The sequence below is a fragment of the Ranitomeya variabilis genome, chromosome 3 (genome assembly GCF_051348905.1).
Source record: "Ranitomeya variabilis isolate aRanVar5 chromosome 3, aRanVar5.hap1, whole genome shotgun sequence".
NCBI classification, from domain to species: Eukaryota; Metazoa; Chordata; class Amphibia; order Anura; family Dendrobatidae; genus Ranitomeya; species Ranitomeya variabilis.
The window spans coordinates 321,742,969-321,767,584 of NC_135234.1; positions in this window are offsets into that span (position 1 = coordinate 321,742,969).

The following is a 24,616-nucleotide window of genomic DNA, read 5'->3' on the forward strand; positions in this document are numbered from 1 at the left end:
CGTCACTGGCACAGGGCCCCTCAGAGTACGCAAAAGTGTCGCTGCTGGTGGGAGGCGCCCCCGCCATGCAAACACACCGCCGTACTTTGAGGGGCCCTGTGCCAGTGGCAATGCGAACGAGTGGGCCCCCCCCTGCTTGCTCAGGATCACAGCACTTGCAACTTTTAAATACTTACCTTTCCCTGCAACACCGCCGTGACGTAGTCCGCATTTCCTGGGCCCACGAAAAACTTGAGCCAGCCCTACTCCCCCCACAACTTTCCCCCAATTCCCTATGCCCAACTATTATTATACAGTTAATTAAGATTGGCAAGCTTCAGAAACAAGAATGGATGTTTTTGGCATTAAAATGGGCACTGTAGGTGTTTTCCTGGCCTCCACTCACTGCCGACTATGCTTCCCCATTGACTTGCATTGGGTTTCGTGTTTCGGTCGATCCCCGACTTTTAGCGATAATCGGCCGACTGCACTCGACTCGACTCTGAACAAAATCGGGTTTCCCAAAACCCTACTCGATCTTAAAAAAATGAAAGTCGCTCAACCCTACCCCTCACTGTACACACCCCTGGAAGAAGCGAGCAGCAAAACGGCGCCCGTCGGGTGGGAGGGAAAGCACAGCTTTGTGACAAACATCCCCGACCAGCACAATCCTCCATACTATCGCTTCACTTACCCCCTCTGGCATTAACCAGGTAATCACCGATCTTTTGTATAAATATATTGTGGTAGTGATGGCTCTATATCAGGTTGACAGATTATATATTCCTGGGTTATAACCTGTGTAATATTTGGGATTGCTTGGTCTGGTTTGTTTTATCAACAGCAGGATATGGGTATAACATGGTTATTACAATATAATTATGTATTTATATTCTCTATTGATTGTATCACATTTATATGTTGGTGGACTGTGGATACATATTATTTATACTTTAGATCAATTGATTATGTACCATCCCTTTGCCAATTAGTGGTAATATATTTTCCTATCATTATCCACCTTTTTTGGCAGATTTATATTTCAAAATAATATTTTCGTGATTATTCCACATATCCCTTATTGTTGCATTGATAATATTGTACTGTGACTTTCCCTCCACATGTAGGTTCTTTTAGCCCTGTCTATTCAATGTTTTTAACTCAATTATTAATAATAAAAATTGTATTTTTAAACTAATTTACGATTTTGGGTTGAGTCACTTTTGGTCTTGTGGTAATGGCACCGCAACAGACATTTTTTGTTTACACATATTTAAACAGTCTGTTATCTCCATCAGACGCCCGATGTATCTGTGGTGTCAAAATTCTCGCTTTGCAGGCATACATTGTATTTTTTGTCTGCTAGCCTTGGTCTACTTGGTATTTAGTGGTTTAAATTTTTTTTTTTTTAAATGCCACATATTTAAACAGTCTGTTATCTCCGTCAGATGCCCGGTGTAACTGTGGTGTCAAAATCCTCGCTTTGCAGGCATACATTGTTTTTTTTTTACCTGCTAGCCTTGGGCTACTCAGTATTTAGTGGTTTAATTTTTTTTTAAGGCCACATATTTAACCCCTTCACCCCAAAGCCTGTTTTCAACTTCCTGACCAGGCCATTTTTTTTTTTTTCAATTCTGACCACTGTCACATTATGAGGTCATAACCCTGAAACGCTTCAACAGATCCTGGTGCTTCAGAGACTATTTTCTCATGACATATTGTACTTTATGATAGTGGGTTTTAGGTGTCACGTTCCCGCCGATGCACAGGGGGAATCTCGAACCAAGTTCGCTGCTGTCTCCCATTCTTCTCCAGCCGCAGTGGAGTCTGCTCAGCGGAGACGTCAGTCCCAGCGTCCTGCTCAGGCAGATACTCTGCGCTTGGTTGCTGCTGCTCTTCCAGGTTCAGCTATTGCAGCCAGTACTGGTCCAGCGGCAAGCAGACGCTTCAGGGACTAAATCCTGCTTTTCCCCTTCTGAGCATGCCCAAAGGAAGACTTCTCATTGGAGGTCGGGGGTCACACGCTCAGGTCCTGTAGCAACTCCCATTGGTCCTCTAGGAAGGTCCTTGTCTCCTGCAGCTATAAAAGGTTCGCATAGCCATGCGGCCATGCGTTAGTATCAACCTATGTTATGAGCTTTGCTATCTTTTGGTCATGTCTGCATGTGGTTAGGGTTGGCTGAAATAAGCCCCTAGAATACCGGCACCTCCAGTGAGGAGTTTTGTGTGTATGGATTCAGGGTTGGCTGAAATAAGCCCCTAGAATTCCGGCTCCACCAGAGAGGAGTTGTTTGTATGCTAGGCTGACTGCATGACTATTTTTTGCTTTTGCTCAGTTAGGTAGCTGTGATACTCTGTGAGGTTAACAGGGCACAGCGCTTTCATATCTTTGCGATTCTGTGAAGTAACAGAGTTCGCTTATACCACCATACAGCACCGCCATTTGCTAGCAGCAGGTTCTCTGTTATGATCCTTAGTGGTTGAGGATCACAAATTACTCCAGCTAAGTAACAAACATAGGACAAGCTCTAGGGAGGTGGCAAACTGGACTGACTGCAAATCTGAACCTATCCAAACACACTAGAAGTAGCCGGTGAACGTGCCTAAAAATCCTAGATGTCTCGAGCCAGCCTGAGGAACTAACTACCTCTAGAGAGAAAGAAAGACCTCTCTTGCCTCCAGAGAAATAATCCCCAAATATATAGAAGCCCCCAACAGATAATAACGGTGAGGTAAGAGGAAGGCACATACACAGGGGTGAAAGCAGATTCAGCAAATGAGGCCCACTAATACTAGATAGCAGAAAATAGAAAAGGGAATCTATGCGGTCAGTAAAAAACCCTTACAAAATATCCACTCTGAGATTTCAAGAACCCTCACACCAACTAACGGTGTGGGGGGAGAAACTCAGTCCCCTAGAGCAACCAGCAAGCGAGGAAATCACATTTTAGCGAGCTGGACTAAAAACATAATGAACACTGATAATCAAAAAATGATCAAACAAAAACTTAGCTTGTCTTGGAGAGACTGGGAGCAAGGTAGCCACAAGGAATGTGAAGAGCACTGAATACATTGATAGCAGGCAAGGAACTGAGTCTCCAGGTGAGCTAAATAGGAAACCAACCAAGGATAACGAACCAGCTGATGCAGCCAACCTGCAGAAAGACAACACTACACAGTACCGCTTGTGACCACTAGAGGGAGCCCAAAAATAGAATTCACAACAGTTCTCTCCTGCACGGTGGACCCCGGGTTGCGAACGCACCTATTTAACATAAATATTTACTCGGTGCATTCCGCAAGCCCTAACAGTAGTAAAATTTCTTCGATATAACTTGCATTTATTTGTGGAAAAAATTTAAATTTGGTGAAAATTGTAAAAATGTTGCAATTTTCAAAATTTTAGTTTTTATTCCCTTAAATTAGAGAGTCATAACACACAAAATAGTTAATAAATAACATTTCCCACATGTCTGCAATACCACAATTTTGGAAACGTTATTTTTTTGTTAGGAAGTTATAAGGGTTAAAATTTGGCCAGCAATTTCTCATTTTTACAACAAAATTTGCAGAACCATTTTTTAGGGACCACCTCACACTTGAAGTGACTTTGAGGGGCCTATATGACAGAAAATGCCCAAAAGTGACACCATTCTAAAAACAGCACCCCTCAAGTTACTCAAAACCACATTCAAGAAGTTTATTAACCCTTCAGGTGCTTCACAGGAATTTTTGGAATGTTTAAAAAATGAACATTTATCTTCTTTACACAAAAAATGTACTTCAGATCCAATTTATTTTAGTTTACCAAGGATAACAGGAGAAAGTGGACCCCAAAGGTTGTTGTACAATTTGTCCTGAGTACACCGATACCCCTTATGTGAGGGTAAACCACTGTTTGGGCGCATGGCAGAGCTCGGAAGGGAAGGAGCGCCATTTCACTTTTCAATGCAAAATTGGCTGGAATTGAGATCAGACACCATGTCGTGTTTGGAGAGCCCCTGATGTTCCTAAATTTTTATTTTCACAAAGGTAACAGGAGAAAGTGGGCTGCAAAGGTTGTTGTCCAATATGTTCTGCATATGCTAAAACCCCAAATTTGGGGGGAACCATCGTTTGGGTGCATGGCAGAGCTCGGAGGGGAAGGAGCACCATTTTGGAATGCAGACTTTGATGGAATGGTCTGCTGGTGTCACGTTGCATTTGCAGAGCCCCTGATATACCTAAACAGTAGAAACCCCCCACAAATGACCCCATATTGGAAAATAGCCCCCCTCAAACAACTTATCTAAATGTGTCGTGAGAAATTTGAACCCCCAAGTGTTTCACTAAAGTTTATAACGCAGAGCCGTGAAAATAAAAAAATTATTTTCTTTCCACAAAAATGATACCTTAGCCCCCAAATTTTTATTTTCACAAGGGTAACAGGAGAAATTGGGCTGCAAAAGTTGTTGTCCAATTTGTCCTGAGTTCGCTGATACCTCATATGTGGGGGTAAACTACTGTTTGGGCACACGGCAGAGCTCGGTAGGGAAGAAGCACCGTTTTACTTTTTCAAAGCAGAATTGGCTGGAATTGAGATCGGACGCATTTGGAAAGCCCATGATGTGCCTAAACAGTGGAAACCCCCCAATTATAACTCCACCCCTATCCCCAACCTTAACGATAACCCCAACCATAAACGTAATCCAAACCCCAACCCTAACTTTAGCCCCAACCCTAATTCTAACTTTAGCCCCAACCCTAACCCTAATGGGAAAATGGTGGTGATAAAGGGGGTTTGCTTTACTATTTATAGCGGGTTTTGTCGTTTGTCAGCTGTCACACACTAAAAGACGCTTTTTATCGCAAAAAATAGTTTTTGCATCACCACATTTTGAGAGCTATAATTAATATTTTGGCCCACAGAGTCATGTGAGGTCTTGTCTTTTGCGGGACGAGTTGACATTTTCATTGGCACATGATAGTTTTTCATTCTCTTTTTATTCCGATTTTTGGGAGGCAGAATGAACAAAAATCAGCAATTCCTGAATTTCTTTTGGGAGGAGCATTTACACTGTTCCTCATGTGGTAAAATTGATGAAGCAGTTTTATTCTTCGGGTCAGTACGATTACAATGATACCTCATCTATATAATTTTTTTATGTTTTGGTGCTTTTACACAATAAAACTATTTTTTATAAAAAAAATAATAGTTTTTTCATCACTTTATTCTGAGAGCTATAACTTTTTTATTTTCCTGCTGATGGAGCTGTATGGCGGCTTGTTTTTTGCGGACAAGATTATGTTTTCAGCTGTACCATTTTTATTTACATCCATCTTTTTGATCGCGTTTTACTGCACTTTTTGTTGAGCAGTATGATAAAGCATTGTTTTTTAGTTATTTTTTGTTCACTGAAGGGGTTAACTAGTGGGATAGTTTTATAGAGAGGGTTGTTACGGACGCGGCGATACCAAATAATTGTACTTTTATTGTTTTCTTTTATTTACATAAATAAATGGTTTTATTGAAAAAATATATATTATTTTTAACTTTATAATATTGTCCCAGGTTGGGATATCACTGTATCATGTCAGATCGCTGATCTGACACTTTGCATAGCACTGTGTCAGATCAGCGATCTGACAGGCAGTGCTGGAAGCTTGCCGGCGCCTGCTCTAAGCACTGAATGACCCGGAAGGACCCTGCGGCTATCTTGGAGCCAGGGTCTCCATGAAGAACGCCAAAACAACGCATTTGCATTGCGTTGTTCCAGTGGGAGAGCGCAGGGAGCCCCCTCCCTGCGCGATTGTTCTCTATGCCGCTGTCACTACTGACAGAGGCATCAGAGGTGTTAATCATGGGCATTGCTGCAGGGTGTCAGCTGTCACATACAGCTGACATCCGCACCCGATCACCGCAGTGCTTAGCTTGAGGCCGCCGTGATTGTGCTGCTCTACTAGTACTAGAAATGCAGTTACCGCAGCGCAGTGCTAGTATGGCGCATGTCGGGAAGGGGTTAAACAGTCTGTTATCTCTGTCAGACATCTGGTGTATCTGTGGTGTCAAAATCCTCGTTTTGCAGGCATACATTGTATTTTTTTGTCTGCTAGCCTTGGTCTACTCAGTATTTAGTGGTCTAAAAAATTTAAAAAAAGGCCACATATTTTAACAGTCTGTTACTGTATCTCCGTCAGATGCCTGGTGTATCTGTGGTGTCAAAATCCTCGCTTTGCAGGCATACATTGCATTGTTTTGTCTGCTAGCCTTGGTCTACTCATTAATTTGTGGTTTACATTTTTTTTTTTTTTTTTAGAAGGCCACATATTTAAACAGCCTGTTATCTCCGTCAGATGTCTGGTCTATCTGTGGTCTCCAAATACTTACTTTTCCGGCATACTGATCACATAAATGTTTTCTCAAAATTGATCCATTTGTATTGAACTTTTCAAATATTTCAGTAGTCCATTTAAAATGGGCAAGGTAAGGGATAAGGGGGAAGTGGACGTGATGCATGCAGAGGATGAGACCGTGGCCAAGCTGAAAGTGGGCCACAACAAAGACCCACATCTTCTCGCTCGACCTTCTTTTCCCAGTTTTTAGGAGACCACAGCACCACCACTACGTCTTCCACACGGTCAAGTCTGAGTAGCCGCACCCCGATCCTCCTTCCTCCCACCATGCCGAGTGCCCTGAGAAAACTGATCCCACACTTAGACACTCCGAAGAACTGTTCAGTTTTCCTTTTAAAGATTCTGGACTCTCGGCCGGTCATCTTTATGTGGGGCCAGATGAGATCGCATGTAAGCGATGCCCAAAGATTTGAACAGTGTCACAAGAGGTGGACGATGATGAGACACAATTGCCAGAAAGTCAGAAGGAGGAGTAGGGTGTAGATGTGGAAGACGAGGTGGTAGATGGCACAGTGACTGACCCAACCTGGCAGGAGGACATGCAGAGTGAGGACAGCAGCACATATGGGGAAGGAGGCATAGCACCCCAACAGGCAGGAAAAAGCAGTGTGGTGGCCACAGACAGAAGGTGTGCATCCGTTCCCCGTAACACCAACATGAAGGAAGTTGCCATTCCAACTGTTAGATCTTCCCGAGTCTGGTTATTTTTTAAAGACTGCTGATAACCCCAAACAGACCATTTGAAGCACTTGCCATTCCCGCATCAGCAGGGGTAGCAAAACTACCAGCCTGACCACAACCAGCATGATCAGGCACATGGCAGCAAAGCACCCAACTTTGTGGGCTGAACCCTAGGCTCCAGGAACACTGTCTGCAGGTGACACCACTGCTTCTTCCACTATTTTGCGTAGAAGCCAATCCCCAGTCCACGGTGCATGTGAAGATGCCTTGTGCCCTGCACCTGTTGTTGCCCACAGTCAACCAGCACCATCATCAAGCCTGTCCACGTCCTTGTCCCAGCACAGCCTTCAGTTGTCTATACCCCAGTCATTGGAACGCAAGTGGAAATACCGAGCCAACACCCCACAGGCCACAGTACTAAATTCTAACATTTCTCGTCTGCTTGTGCTCGAAATGTTGCCTTTTAGGCTCATTGAGATGGAAGCTTTCCGCAACCTGATGGCGACTGTCCCCCAGTCGCCACTTTTTATCCCAGCATGTCATACAGACATTACACCAGCACGTGTCCCACAACATTACCCGTGCCCTCAGCAATGCTGTTACTGGGAAAGTCCACCTAACCACGGACACATGGACAAGTGCTTGTGGGCAGGGACATAACATCTCACTGACGGCATACTGGGTTAACATAGTGGATGCCGGGACCCAGTCGGACCTTGGGATGGAACATATCCACCCAAAGCCGAGGATCGCGTGCCCTACGTCAATCAGGGTTGCCCACACAATCTACAGCTCCTGCACCTCCTCTTCTTTAGCCTCCATCTCTGAAATGAGCACATCAGTCAGAAGCTGGAAGCACTGCAGCACTGCCTCAGCCAAGCGGCAACAGGCTGTGATGAAGCTAATCTGCATAGGTGACAAACCGCACAATGCTGAAAAGTTGTGGACAGCTCTGAAAGAGCAGTCAGATTTTTGGCTGTCACCGCTGAACGTACAGCCAGGCATGGTCGTGTGTGACAATGGCCGGAACCTGGTGGCGGCTCTGAGGCAAGGTGAGTTCACACACATACATTGCCTGGCCCATGTGCTTAACCTCGTCGTTCAATGTTTTCTCAAAATCTACCCGGAGCTGCCGGATCTGCTAGTGAAAGTATGCTGCCTGTGTGCCCATTTTAGAAAGTCAGCTAAAGATTTAGCCGCCCTTGCCGTGCTTCAGCAGCATTTGCAGCTTCCAGGTTACCGACTGGTTTGTGATGTCCCCACGTGTTGGAACTCTACACTGCATATGTTGGAAAGGATTTGTGAGCAGAAGAGGGCAGTTGTTAACTCCACACATAAGACCTCAGGAGTGGACATAGATGTCAGACATATGCACCAGCCTCAAAAACTTTGAGAACTGCACCAAGATGGTGAGCGGCGATGACTAGAGTTGAGCAACTTTTACTTTTTTAGGATCGAGTCGGGTTTCGCGAAACCCGACTTTCTCAAAAGTCGGGTCGGGTGAAATCGGACGATTATTGAGTAAAGTCGGGTGCCGACCGAAACACGAAACCCAATGCAAGTCAATGGGGAATCAAAGTCGGCAGTGAGTGGAGGACAGGAAAACACCTACAGTGCCCATTTTAATGCCAAAAACATCAATTCTTGTTACTTAAGCTTGTCAATCTTAATTTACCTTATAATAATAGTTAGTCATTGAAAATTGGGGGTCATTTGGCTAAAGTTGTGGGCCCAGGAAACAAGGACTACGTCATGGAGGTGGAGCAGGGAGAGGTACGTATTTCAACTTTGCAAGTGCTGTGATCCTGAGCAAGCAGGGGGGGGGCACTTGTTCGCATTGGCACTGGCACAGGGCCCCTCAAAGTACGGCGGTGTGTTTGACGGTGGGGGCGCCTCCCACCGGCAGAGACACTTTTGCGTACTATGAGGGGCCCTGTGCCAGTGACGTCGCCAACGAGTATGCCCCCCACTTGATGAAGGAACCTGCACTTTCATCTGCACCTTCCTCTTTGTCCCCGTGTAAGGTGGTATAGTATGCGGGAAGGGGAACCTGACTTTCAGCAGGGTCAGATTCTGGCTGTGTAGAGTTCAAGGGGAATGTAGTGGTCTGGGTCAATGTACCAGCAGACTCATCTAGCAGTGGCTGGGCAATGGGCAGGATGAGAAGGAAACACAGTTAGTAAGCCCAAATAATAAAGCAGGCTAAATGCAGTTCAAATGTGGTAACAGGACTAAACAGGCGGCAATGCTTTGTTCAGTGGAGGACAACTGTAATGAGTGGCAGACACAGTTAGTAGGCCCAAGTAATAAAGTGGGCCAAATGAAGGGGGCGTGGCTATGTAGCAGAGGAAGGAAGACGTGCCTCGTGTGAGCTCCTGCTATCCTGACTCTATCCTGCCGTTAAAACTCATCATTTATACAAAATACGGGCTGACGCTGGTGCCCCAGGACCCCCAGGAATCTGGTGACCCCTCCGGACGGTTACCGCGAGGTCCTGGAGTGCTGGAAGCTGTGGTAACCCGGGCTGACAGACCGCTTGTGTGGCGGCGGCCATTTTACCTGCACACGCTTCGGCTGAGCAGAGCGCAGTGCCGGCTCCCTTTGGTGTCGGGCTCTCCTCGTTGGACCCGGCGGCTCTGCAGACATCGGCGGGGATCGCTGGGAGACACCGGCACACAGGAGCCAGAAGATCTAGGCGGGCGGCGGTGCCTGCAGGGAACGGCGGCCATTACTGCAGCGTACCTCCCAACAGCAAGGGAGGAAGCGCTACTTACATTAATTGCGGTGTCACTCAGAAGGTGAGCGGATAGTCTGGGATGACAGGGGGTGGTGTGGTGTGTGTGCCCTGGAAAATTGGGCCCTGCGCCCCCCCTACCGGATGGACACTTCTTCTATTGGCGCCATAAATCTGGAGGGATTAACCCCTCTCCGCTGATTCCCCTGTTAGGGCGGTGGGTCCGCTCTAACATGCAGAGATTGAAGGACTGCTAAGGCTGCTGTGGGTGCTGCCCTTCTTGTGTCCTTGTCCAGAGATCCTCTTTCTTTTGAAATATCGCCCTGTGTTTGTTCTGCTGGGTCCACGGCTGGAGAGTGGGCTATTTATAACTCTGGGGAGATTAACCCCAACCCTGCTGCCCTGCCTGTGGAGGCTGTGAGGCTGCTTCAGGGCGTAGTACTTGGGCTAATCCTTAGCTGCTGCTTCATAAACCCCTGAAAATCTTTCTCTGCCTGACCAGTAATCTGCTTGGACCTACTTGGACACTTAATTCTGCTGAGACTGTTACTGTGGAATAAACTAGTTATAACCATAACGGTGATCCTCTGGTGGGGTCCTTCTGCCAACCGCCATGCAGCATTCCAAGGGTGCTGGGGCTGCTGAAAAGTTAAAGAAATATGCCAGAGAGGATGCCCCTGACAATGTACGCACTCTCAGAAATAATCCCACACAGAACCAACGGGGAAGAAATCGTCTCTCTGACAGTAATGAGGAGGGAGAGCGGGATGAACTTACTCTTAAACAGGCATCTGAGCAATTAATGCAGGCCATATCCCTCACTAGATCTTCTCTTACTGAAAAGATAGAGGACATACACACGGAAGTGGGTCGCCTACGTCATGATATGCAAGCTATGAGAGGACGTATCTCAGAGGTTGAAACAAGAGTGTCTCATATAGAAGACACCATTACCCCTATGGAAGCTAAGTTGTCAAAGGCTACCGGCTCCGTGAATGCCTGGAAACAAAAAGCAGATGACCTGGAAAACAGACTGCGCCGCAATAATATACGAATTATCGGCCTGCCGGAGAGAGCAGAGGGTCAGCAACCTGAACAATTTCTGGAGGATTGGCTTAAAACCTCTCTGGGAGATGGATTCTCCTCAACATTCTCCGTGGAAAGAGCCCATAGAGTCCCAACACGACCTCCTCCCCCTGGAACTCCGCCCCGGCCCTTTTTGGCGCGTCTCCTCAATTGCAGGGACAGGGATTTGATTCTTCGCTTGGCGAGGCAGAAGGGCCCTATTAAGTTCAATAATGCTACAATTTCAATTTTCCCTGATTTTTCCATGGAGCTCCAGAAGCAGCGGGTTCGGTTCATGGAAGTTAAGAGGCAACTCAGGGAAAAGAATATTGTCTATTCTATGCTCTACCCGGCACGGCTCCGCGTTGTCCATGAGGGCTCTTCTTTGTTTTTTACGGATCCGGCGGAAGCAACCGAATGGTTGCGATCTCACAGGGCGTCTGGTACCCCGAACTCCTGAGCTGTCCTATTTGTTTAATGGCAACACAAATTGGAGTTCTCCATATAGGTGCTGAGCTTATCAACAATACCGGACGCTGGCTTCAGTGAGGGTATCCCCTTTTCTATTTGACTGTAGGAGGGTAGGATTATACTCCTCTACTCAGATCTTGTTAAGTTGTTGTTTTTTTTCCTTGTTAAAGTTAACTAGCCTCAGTAGGTATTTAGGTAAAAGCCGCCTTCGACACTGTTACAACCCTCTATACGTAGTCTGTGGACTCTTATTACTATCAATGCATATCATGTTTTTAACAGGTGGATATGGGGTCTGAGCTAATATGTATGGCATGGAACATACGGGGAATTAAGACACCCCGGAAGAAAATTAAGGTGTTTTCTCAGATAAGGCGGTGCCATCCCCATATTGTGGTCCTGGTGGAGACGCATTTGACCAGAGATACGGCTAGTTGTGTACAGAAGCCTTGGGTACAATGGCATGCTCATGCATTTCACACTAGCTATTCGAGAGGGGTGTCATTATTAGTACATAGAGATATCCGTTGGGAAGCCCAGACGACTCGGCGGGATTTGGAGGGACGTTTTGTTTTTGTCCATGCATTAATTCCCGCGAATATGTCATACTGTGTATTTACAACCCTCCTCCGGCCAGTACCTCAATACTTAAGATGGCAATGAGTTTTGCATTAAACTACCCAGACGCGCACGTTATTTGTATGGGTGACCTCAACCTAGTTATGGACAGTGACCTCGATAGAATGAAATTGGGAGATGGATCTCTCAGGGGACCCTTACCCTCTTCCCCTTCCTCGGCCCCGACTCAGCTGGCACTATTCATAGAAAATAGCGGCTGGGTGGACCTATGGAGGATGCGCCGCCAGGGGGAGAGGGGATATACCTGCCACTCATCCACTAAACGTTCTCTCTCACGTATAGACTATATTTTTGGATCAGACAACTTGGTACAATGGGTGGATGCTGTGGAGCATGGTAATAGAGGAATTTCAGATCACAGCCCGATTACACTTAAACTCGTGTTTGGGGGAATGAATAATGGTAGAATATGGAAATTGAATCCCTTCTGGCTCAAATTAATAGATTCAGATGATAGGACGGTTGACCAGTTGAACTGCTACATCCAATCCCATTCAGATCTTCAGAATATTAATTTATTTTGGGATGCACTTAAGGCATATCTAAGGGGCTGTCTCTCCTCTACGATCTCTTATATTAAAAGGGTGACGTCACGGGAGGACGATGAGGTTGAGCGGCGTTTGAGAGATGCTGAGGCCGCGTATACAGCTGACCAGACTAACAGCAATAGGATTGAGTGGCTGACTCTACAAAGACTATATACCCAACACTTGGACACTAAATCTAAGCGTAAACTTTTTTTTACACGTCAGTCATATTTTGAAATAGGGAATCAGGCGGGGAAATTTTTAGCCTACTTGGTGCGCCAGCACAACGCATCTAACATGATAATACAAATCCGCTCGCCAGATAACTCGTTAAATTCCACTACTGAGGAAATTCTTCAATGTTTTTATAATTACTATAGAGGATTGTATGAATCTAAGAGCGGTTTTGGCGTTTCCGATTGTCTAGATTATTTGTCCGATATAGCGTTCCCCACACTGACCCCCACCCAGCAGGCCTTTATGGACGCTGAATTTACTTTGGAGGAAGTGGAGCAGGCTATAATGGATATGGCTTCTGGGAAGGCCCCTGGGCCGGATGGATTCCCTGTAGAGCTGTACAGGAAATACCGGGAGACATTGGCTCCACTTTTGCTGAGAGTATTTAAAGAGATATGGGAGGGTGGATGTCTGCCTGACACTTTTTATGAGGCACATATTATCGTACTTAAGAAGGAGGGGAAAGATCCTTTGGAATGCGGATCCTATCGTCCCATATCGCTGGTAAACGTGGATTATAAGATCTTTACTAAGATACTGGCGACCAGGTTGAACTCCATTATTTTAGATATTATACATCCAGACCAAACAGGCTTCATGCCTGGTAAGAGTACATCTATAAACATTAGATGGGTTCAATCAGTGATTCAGTATAGCTCTTTACTACCAGATAACAGTTGGGCGCTGGCGTCGCTGGATGCGGCTAAGGCGTTCGACTCTCTTGAGTGGCCCTTTTTATCTGCTTGTTTGCAGAAATATGGCTTTGGGGAAAAATTTTTGAAATGGGTTGGCGTATTATACTTGAAACCTAAAGCCCGCATAATCGTAAACGGTTCCAGGTCTGAGCCATTCTCACTACATAGGGGAACCTGGCAGGGGTGTCCCCTCTCCCCAGCCTTGTTTGCTCTAGCGATAGAGGCATTGGCTATACGTCTACGTTCTGCCCCCGATATTGATGGTATTAAGATAGCGGATCGCACTGACATCATTGGTCTATATGCTGATGATATGATAATATTCATGGATAAGGTAGAGGAAACGTTGCCAAAAGTAATTACTATCATAGATAAATTTAGTGGGCTCTCAGGCCTATATATTAATTGGGATAAGTCTGCCCTCCTGCCTCTGACCCATTCCCCAATATCTAACCTCGACGCTCTTTCCCTGTTACCAGTAGTGTCTGAATTTAAATACTTGGGTATTTATATGTCCCGATGTAGCGGATCGGATTTACAACTTAATATCTTTCCCCTGCTGGAATACGCTAAGTCGAAATTCACATCTTGGAGTAAACTTCCACTGTCTGTAGCAGGCCGTATTAATCTCATAAAAATGATCCTGCTCCCTAAACTCAACTATTGCCTTCAGCATAGCGCGGTAACTGTACCAAAATGCTTTTTTACTAACTTAAATTCTTATGTTGCCTCGTTCGTGTGGGGGAAGGGTAGACCCAAACTTAAACTAACGACTTTGCAAAGGCCTAAGCAGGGGGGAGGAGCGGCATTGCCAGATTTCTTTTTATACTATTTGGCAGGACAGGCCAAAACACTTTACAAGTGGATGCCTCATAATTATCTCCCTAATTCTGAAAGCCACCTAGTTAGCTCTGTTGGGGCTAAATGTCCACTGGGTCTTTTAGAGTCGGAAAAAATAAATGCCCCCCGATTGTTGCCCATGATACGATTGGCGCGATCCACCTGGAAAAAAATTAAAAGGGTCACTGGGTTTGGGGACATTATAGCTGAGATGCCTCTATGGGATAATGATGATTTCCCTGCACTGATGTATCACCCGTCTGCAAATTTCTGGGTTTCCCACGGGGTCCTGTCAATAGGGGATTTGTATGATCAGGGGGTCTTTAAATCCTTTGAGCAACTACAAGTTGGATGTGATCTTCCAAGATCTCAATTTTTCCGATACTTGCAACTCAGGTCTGCCATTCAGTCATTTGTTAGGAATGTGGGAACAAACCGGAACATTTCATCTTTACCCTTGATAGGTATCCTCAAGTCACAGGGACCTCAGGGCCTTATCTCGTCCCTATACACATATCTGCTATCAACGGGAGCGAATTCTGTCATAGACTCAGTGAGAAGCAAATGGGAGGGGCTTATTGCTAATGTGCAAGGTGAGGAATTGGAGGATATTTTGGATTCCCCTCTCAAGGTCTCCCCGTCGGTCAATAATCGGATGACCCAACTATATATAATCCACCAGTCATATCTGACTCCACTGAGACTCTTTCGGATGGGTCGATACTCGACGTCCGAGTGTTTGCGCTGCCACTCGCCAGACGCTGACTTTGTACATATGGTATGGCAATGTCCCATTATTCTTAATTATTGGAGGGAGGTGACGTCACTGTTGGCTTCCATACTGTCAATCCCGATTCCTCTTGAGCCTTTAGTCTGCCTGTTTGGGGTGTGGGACGAGGAGACTTGGGACCACTATGTGGGGATTTTTCTGCGTGAAACCCTGTTTTTGGCACGGAAGTTGTTAGCCCTGCGATGGATGAGGAATTCACCTCCTTCCATTAGGTCCTGGGTCGAGTTGGTGAATGCAGTTGTTCCCTATGAGCGCACTCTTTATCAAAACAGGGGTTGCCCGGGTAAGTTCAACAAAATCTGGGATAGATGGAACACCTCTCATCTCACCCTGTGACATGACTGATAGACAAAGACATGGTCTCTCTGACTTTGTACTACAAGTACTGTGTAGTGGAGGGGGAAAATAATGTTCAGCTATTGTTAAATGGCGGCTTAATAGTTTCAGAGGCTTAGTTTGGTTGTAGTTTTAAAGTTTTATGTTTATAACTTTATGTTTTGATTGTTTTAATAATTATACACATGTTTTCCTCCTGTGAAATGATTGGCATATGTATGTGTTGTCTTAACCTTTCTTTGCAAATGTAACCATGCGAATTAATGATATGGACAAACATGTATGCTATATTTTATTTGCGTTTGAAAATAAACGAATTTAAAAAAAAAAAAAAAAAAAAGTGGGCCAAATGCAGTTCAAAATTGGTAACAGGAGTAAACAGGCGGCACTGCTTTGTTCAGTGGAGGAGAACAACAAGCAGCGGCAGACACAGTTAGTAGGCCCAACCAAACAAGTAGGCCAAATGCAGTTTAATATCCGAAACAGGATGAAAATTGAGGCTCAGCTTTGTTCAGTGGAGGAGAACAACAAGCAGTGGCAGACATCGTTAGTAGGCCCAACCAAACAAGTAGGCCAAATGCAGTTTAATATTCGAAACAGGATGAAAATTGAGGCTCAGCTTTGTTCAGTGGAGGAGAAAAGCAAGGAGCGGCAGACAACTTTAGTAGGCCCAACCAAACAAGTAGGCCAAATGCAGTGTAATATCTGAAACAGGATGAAAATTGAGGCTCAGCTTTGTTCAGTGGAGGAGAACAACAAGCAGCGGCAGACACCGTTAGTAGGCCCAACCAAACAAGTAGGCCAAATGCAGTTTAATATCCGAAACAGGATGAAAATTGAGGCTCAGCTTTGTTCAGTGGAGGACAACTGTAATCGGAGGCAGACACAGTTAGTAGGCCTAAATAAGTAAGTAGGCTAAATGCAGTTCAAAATTGGTAACTGGAGTACACAGGCAGCATAGCTTTGTTCAATGAAGGACAGCTGTAATGAGTGGCGCAGACAGACTTAGTAGGGCTAAAATAAAGAAGTAGGCTAAATGCAGTTCAAAATTGGTAACTGGAGTACACAGGCGGCATTGCTTTGTTCGGTAGAGGACAACTGGAAGGAGTGGCTGACACAGTTAGTAGGCCAAAATAGTAAAGTGAACTAAATGTCTGCCAAAACAATGTTCCTAAATAAACAGGTGGCATAGCTAGGTACAGGGGTGGGCTCCTCTGCTGAGTAGCAGACAGTAGTAGTTGGCGCAAAGTATTAACTGGTCTAAATGGAGGCCAGGGCCCCTGTATATTTTTACTATCATCTATCATTTCAACAAATTTGTATTGGCAGTGCCATTGAAGGATTTAACAGCACAGACTAAACAGTGGTGGAGCAGTGAGAGGTAAGTTTTGCAAGTGGTAGAGCACTGTTTGAGCTGGGGGGGAACACTCTCGTGGGCGGCGGTACTGGCACAGGGCCCCTCATATTACGACGGTGTGTCTGACGTTGGGTGTGCACCACCACCATCAGAGACACTTCATTGTACTATGAGGGACCCTGTGCCAGTGCCGTCGCCCAAAAGTGGGCACACCCACCTGTCCAGGCAAACGGCACTCGCATGGGTGCTTGCGCCAAGTGGTGACCACAGCCCTGTGGGGGGAGTCAGACCATTTAGGGAGGTATAAAAATGGCCTATGGTGGACATTCAGCAGCTGCAAATGGAGGAATAGGAGCAGTCAGTAAGAGGAGGCCAAAAGCAAGACATTTTTCAGGCAAGCTACGTGTCAGCAGGGGAAGGTGGGGCAAAATAATTTGAAATCCATGATTGGTTCATTTTAATGAAGGTTAGATCATCAACATTTTAGGTAGCCAGACGAGTCCTTTTTTCAGTCAGTATTGAACCAGCAGCACTGAAGACTCTTTCTGATAGCACACTAGCAGCTGGGCAAGCGAGCTCATGTAATGCATATTCTGCCAATTCAGGCCAGGTGTCTATTTTAGATGCCCAGTAATCAAAGGGGAATGACTAGGGATGAGCGACTTTTATTCTTATAGGAACGGGTCGGGTTTCTCAAAAGTCGGGTCGAGTGAAATCGGCCGATCCTATAAAAAAGTCGGGGTCGGGTTGGCCGAAACACGAAACCCAATGCAGTGCAATGGGATACTATGGTTCCCAGGGTCTGAAGGAGAGGAAACTCTCCTTCAGGCCCTGGGATCCATATTAATGTGTAAAATAAAGAATCAAAATAAAAAATATTGATATACTCACCCTCGGACGCGCCCTGGTACTAACCGGCAGGCTTCCTTCCTAAGAATGAGCGCGTGAATGACCTGCGGTGACGTCGCGGCTTGTGATTGGTCGCGAGCGGTCACATAGACAAGGTCCTTCACGCACTCATTCTTAGGAAGGAAGGCTGCCGGAAAGAAGCAGGGCGCGTCCGAGGGTGAGTATATTCCTATTAGGTATATACTCACCCTCGGACGCGCCCTGCTTCTTTCCGGCAGCCTTCCTTCCTAAGAATGAGCGCGTGAAGGACCTTAGATGACGTCGCGGCTTGTCCATGTGACCGCTCGCGACCAATCACAAGCCGCGACGTCACCGCAGGTCATTCACGCGCTCATTCTTAGGAAGGAAGCCTGCCGGTTAGTACCAGGGCGCGTCCGAGGGTGAGTATATCAATATTTTTTATTTTGATTCTTTATTTAACACTTAAATATGGATTCTGATACCGATTCCCGATATCGCAAACATATCGGAACTCGGTATTGGAATTCCGATACCAGATTCAGAAGATCGCCGACCTCATGGCCGACCCCACACAGGGGTCGGGTCGGGTTTCATGAAATCCGACTTTGCCAAAAGTCGGCGACTTCTGAAAATGGCCGACCCGTTTCGCTCAACCCTAGGAATGACGTGTGAGGGAGAACATCAATAAGGGAGGAAAAATAGTTCGTAACCATACTAGACAAATGCTGTCTCCTGTCACTTTGAATCGATGCAGCAGTACCTGTCGTGTCTGCGGTCATTGCGAAATCACTCCACAACCTAGTCATAAAACCCTCTGTCCAACGCCACTTCTGATTTGTGCACCTCTAACACCTCTGCCATGTTGCCCCCTACAGCTCGTGTGAGAACCATCACCGCCGCTGTGTGCTGGGAATGCCCGAACCAACGGTCTACAAGAGTTGCTTGTTTGGTAGCCAATATTTGCTCAAGGTTCTCATGTGGCATGATATTTTGTAATTTCCCTTTATATCGTAGATCCAGGAGGCAGGCCAACCAGTAATCGTCATCGGTCATCATTTTTATAATGCGGGGGTCCCTTTTTAGGATACGCAAGGCATAATCAGCCATGTGGGCCAATGTCCCAGGTGTCAATTCACTGCTTGTGCTGGGTTGAGGAGCACTTTCTTGCAAACCAACATCACTTGTCTCCCGCAAAAACCCTGTACCTGACCTTGCAACGCCACCAGTTTCTATTGCCCCCTGAGAAGCATCCTCCTCCCATAAATATTCATCCCCATCATCCTCCTCCTCCTCTTCGTCCGCCACCTCATCCAGGAGAGTTCCCTGAGCAGACAATGGCTGACTGTCATCAAGGCTTCCCTCCTCCTCGGCCGCAGACGCCTGCTCCTTAATGTGCGTCAAACTTTGCATCAGCAGACGCATTAGTGGGATGCTCATGCTTATGATGGCATCGTCTGCACTTACTAGCCGTGTGCATTCCTCAAAACACTGAAGGACTTGACAGAGGTCTTGTAGCTTCGATCACTGCACACCAGACAACTCCATGTCTGCCATCCAACTGCCTGCCCGTGTATGTGTATCCTCCCACAAATACATTACAGCACACCTCTGTTCGCACAGCCTCTGAAGCATGTGCAGTGTGGAGTTCCACCTTGTTGCAACGTCGATTATTAGGCGGTGCTGGGGAAGATTCAGCGATCGCTAATGGTTCAGCATACGGCTGGAGTGTACGGGCAACCGGCGGATGTGCCAGCAAAGTCTTCGCACCTTCAGGAGGAGGGCTAATAATTATTCAGGAAGCACTGCACCACCAGGTTCAAGGTGTGAGCCAGGCAAGGTATGTGTTTCAGTTCTGAAAGGGCTATGGCAGCCATAAAATTCCTTCCATTATCACTGACTACCTTGCCTGCCTCAAGATGTACACTGCCCAGCCATGACTGAGTTTCTTGCTGCAAGTACTCAGCCATTACTTCCGCGGTGTGTCTGTTGTCGCCCAAACACTTCATTTCCAACACAGCCTGCTGACGCTTACCACTAACTGTTCCATAATGGGACACCTTGTGTGCAACACTGGCAGCTGCAGATGGAGTGGTCGTGCAACTGCGCTCTGTGGACGAGCTTTCGCTTCTTGAGGAGGAGGAGGGGTGGCGAATGCCTACACCAACTGTTTCCTAGACCATGGGCTAGGCAGAACTGTCCCACTATGGCTGTCCCCTGTGGACCCTGCATCCACCACATTAACCCAGTGCGCCGTGATGGACACGTAACGTCCCTAGCCATGCCTACTGGTCCATGCATCTGTTGTGAGGTGCACCTTTCTACTGACTGATCGCCTCAGTGCATGGACAATGCAGTCTTTGACATGCTGGTGGAGGGCTGGGATGGCTTTTCTCGCAAAGAAGTGTTGACTGGGTAGGTCATAGCGTGGTACTGCATAGGCTATCAGGGCTTTGAAAGCTTCGCTTTCAACAAACCGGTAGGGCATCATCTCTAATGAGATTAGTCTAGCAATGTGGGTGTTCAAACCATGTGTACGCGGATGAGAGGATGAGTACTTCCTTTTCCTAAACAGAGTCTCTTGTAGGGTGAGCTGGACTGGAGAGCTGCATATGATGGAACTAGCGGGGGTGGTGGTGGACATGGCAGACTGAGAGAGGGTTGGTGATGGTATTCTTGATGTTGGCCTACATACAGTGTTTCCTACCAAGAACCTTGTGATTCCCTGACTGCTTTGGCCTTGCGACGATACCTCCACATTTGCTGCTGGTGGTGTCCTAAGCGGTGGGCTTACAGTGAGGGAAGCAATGTAGCGTTGCTGACTACCTTCATTCTGAGCGGGTGCACCAACGGTACGGGACATTTGGTAGTTAGTCCAGGCTTGCAAGTGCATGCTGGTTAAATGTCTACGCATGCTCGTTGTATTTAAATTTTGGACATTCTTCCCTCTGCTAAACGTCTTTGAGCATTTCTTACAGATAACTTTGCACTGATCATTCGGATCTTGGTTAAAAAATTCCCACACTGCACTCTTCCTACTATCGAATACCTTTTCAGGCATTGCACGCGGTGCTACTTTCACCGGATGGCCACACTGTCCTAAAAGTGTTTTTGGTTTTGTCAAACATTTTTGGCCAGATACGGGCCGTGCCAGATAAAAGCTGTTGTGATGTAGATGCCTGCTGCGGATCATCCTCCTCCGCTTCAGAGCTACTGCCAGCGGCACCCTGTTCAGCCAATGGCTGCCAATCTGGGTCAACAACTGGGTCATCTATCACCTCCTCTTCAATGTCATGTGCACCTTCCTCTCTGTCACCATGTAAGGTGCTATAGCGTTTGGGACGGGGCACCATAGTCTCATCAGGGTCAGATTCTGGCTCAGTACACTGCGAGGGCAATGTAGTGATCTGAGTCGATGGAACAGCATAATAATCTAGCTGTGGCTGTGCATCTGTGCACTCCATGTCCGATTCATCTTGTAATGGGCTGTTAACTATTTCCCTTTCTAACCCTGGCATGGTATGTGTAAAGAGCTCCACGGAGTAAACTGTAGTGTCGTCTGCCGCATCCTTCACTTTTGCTTTGGGTGAAGGACACAAGGAAGCAACTTGTTCCTGACCGGGAGCATCCACTGATGACTCGCTGCTTTTATATTTTGAACTTTCTGAAGAGGAGGCGAAAGAGCTAGAGGCTGAGTCAGCAAGGAAAGCCAAAACTTTTTCCTGCTGCTCCGGCTTTAAAAGCGGTTTTCCTACTCCCAGATAAGGGAGTCTTCGAGGCCTTGTGTAGCCAGACGATGACGCTGTCTGAACAACTCGAGCCTTAGGTGCTGTTTTGCTTTTCCTACTACCACCAGATGCTCCACCACCACCACCATCATTACCAGCTGGAAACGACCGCCCACGGCCTCTTCCACCAGACTTCCTCATTTTTGGGAAAATGTAACCAAACAAACAACCGTTATATGGTACTGTAAAACAAGGTAGAAGGTGTATATAAACTTGTTGAGAATTTAAATCTCCCTTTTTTGAGTGGGGAGACTGCAGCAAAACTCAGACCCAGTGTATTACACTACACAATGTAAAAGGCAGAACGTGGCTGGCAGATATACGACAAACAGAACTGACGTAGATCCACTTAGTGGCAATTTAAATCTCACTTTTTTGGGGGGGAAACTGCAGCAAAAAATAGGCCCGATGTATTATACTACACAGTGTAAAAGGCAGAACGTGGCTGGCAGATATACGACAAACAGAACTGACGTAGATCCACTTAGTGGCAATTTAAATCTCCCTTTTTTGGGGGGAAGACTGCCGCAAAAAACAGGCCCTATGTATTACACTACACAATGTAAAAGGCAGAACGTTGGTGGCAGTTATATGACAAACAGAACTGACGTATATAAACTTGTTGGCAATTTAAATCTCCCTTTTTTGGGGGGAGACTGCAGCAAAAAACAGGCCCTGTGTATTAGACTATACAATGTAAGTGGCAGAACGTGGCTGGCAGATATACGACAAACAGAACTGACGTATATAAAATTGTTGGCAAATTAAATCTCCCTTTTTTTGAGGGGAGACTGCTGCAAAAAACAGGCCCTATGTATTACACTACACAATGTAAAAGGCAGAACGTGGCTGGAAGATATGCGACAAACAGAACTGACGTAGATCCACTTAGTGGCAAATTAAATCTCCCTTTTTTGGGGGGAGACTGCAGCAAAAAACAGGCCCTGTGTATTAGACTATACAATGTAAGTGGCAGAACGTGGCTGGCAGATATACGACAAACAGAACTGACGTAGATCCACTTAGTGGCAATTTAAATCTCCCTTTTTTTGGGGGGGAGACTGCAGCAAAAAACAGGCCCTGTGTATTAGACTATACAATATAAGTGGCAAAACGTGGCTGGCAGATATACGACAAACAGAACTGATGTAGATCCACTTAGTGGCAATTTAAATCTCCCTTTTTTGGGGGGGAGACTGCAGCAAAAAACAGGCCCTGTGTATTAGACTATACAATGTAAGTGGCAGAACGTGGCTGGCAGATATACGACAAACAGAACTGATGTAGATCCACTTAGTGGCAATTTAAATCTCCCTTTTTTTGGGGGGAGACCGCAGCAAAAAACAGGCCCTGTGTATTAGACTATACAATGTAAGTGGCAGAACGTGGCTGGCAGATATACGACAAACAGAACTGACGTAGATCCACTTAGTGGCAATTTAAATCTCCCTTTTTGGGGGGAGACTGCAGCAAAAAAACAGGCCCTGTGTATTAGACTATACAATGTAAGTGGCAGAACGTGGCTGGCAGATATACGACAAACAGAACTGACGTATATAAACTTGTTGGCAATTTAAATCTCCCTTTTTTGGGGGGGAGACTGCAGCAAAAAACAGGCCCTATGTATTACACTACACAATGTAAAAGGCAGAACGTGGCTGGCTGATATACGACAAACAGAACTGACGTAGATCCACTTAGTGGCAATTTAAATCTCCCTTTTTTGGGGGGGAGACTGCAGCAAAAAACAGGCCCTGTGTATTAGACTATACAATGTAAGTGGCAGAACGTGGCTGGCAGATATACGACAAACAGAACTGACGTATATAAACTTGTTGGCAATTTATATCTCCCTTTTTTTTGGGGGGGGAGACTGCTGCAAAAAACAGGCCCTAAGTATTACACTACACAATGTAAAAGGCAGAACGTGGCTGGCAGATATACAACAAACAGAACTGTTGTAAATAAACTTGTTGGCAATTTAAATCTCCCTATTTTTGGGGGGGAGACTGCAGCAAAAAACAGGCCCTGTGTATTAGACTATACAATGTAAGGGGCAGAACGTGGCTGGCAGATATACGACAAACAGAACTGAAGTATATAAACTTGTTGGCAATTTAAATCTCCCTTTTTTTGGGGAGAGACTGCAGAAAAAAACAGGCTCTATGTATTACACTACACAATGTAAAAGGCAGAACGGGCTGGCAGATATACGACAAACAGAACTGACGTAGATCCACTTAGTGACAATTTAAATCTCCCTTTTTTTGGGGGGAGACTGCAGCAAAAAACAGGCCCTATGTATTAGACAATACAATGTAAGTGGCAGAACGTGGCTGGCAGATATACGACAAACAGAACTGAAGTAGATCCACTTAGTGGCAATTTAAATCTCCCTTTTTTGGGGGGGAGACTGCTATAAAAAACAGGCCCTATGTATTACACTACACAATGTAAAAGGCAGAATGTAGCTGGCAGATATACAATAAACAGAACTGACGTATATAAACTTGTTGGCAATTTAAATCTCCCTATTTTGGGGGGGAGACTGCAGCAAAAAACAGGCCCTATGTATTACACTACACAATGTAAAAGGCAGAACGTGGCTGGCAGATATACGACAAACAGAACTGATGTAGATCCACTTAGTGGCAATTTAAATCTCCCTTTTTTGGGGGGGAGACTGCAGCAAAAAACAGGCCCTGTGTATTAGACTATACAATGTAAGTGGCAGAACGTGGCTGGCAGATATAGGACAAACAGAACTGATGTAGATCCACTTAGTGGCAATTTAAATCTCCCTTTTTTGGGGGGGGGAGACTGCAGCAAAAAACAGGCCCTGTGTATTAGACTATACAATGTAAGGGGCAGAACGTGGCTGGCAGATATACGACAAACAGAACTGACGTATATAAACTTGTTGGCAATTTAAATCTCCCTTTTTTTGGAGAGAGGCTGCAGAAAAAAACAGGCCCTATGTATTACACTACACAATGTAAAAGGCAGAACGGGCTGGCAGATATACGACAAACAGAACTGACGTAGATCCACTTAGTGACAATTTAAATCTCCCTTTTTTGGAGGGGAGACTGCAGCAAAAAACAGGCCCTGTGTATTAGACTATACAATGTAAGTGGCAGAACGTGGCTGGCAGATATACGACAAACAGAACTGACGTAGATCTGCAGCGCCCCAGAGTCCTCGTCTTTGCAGTGAT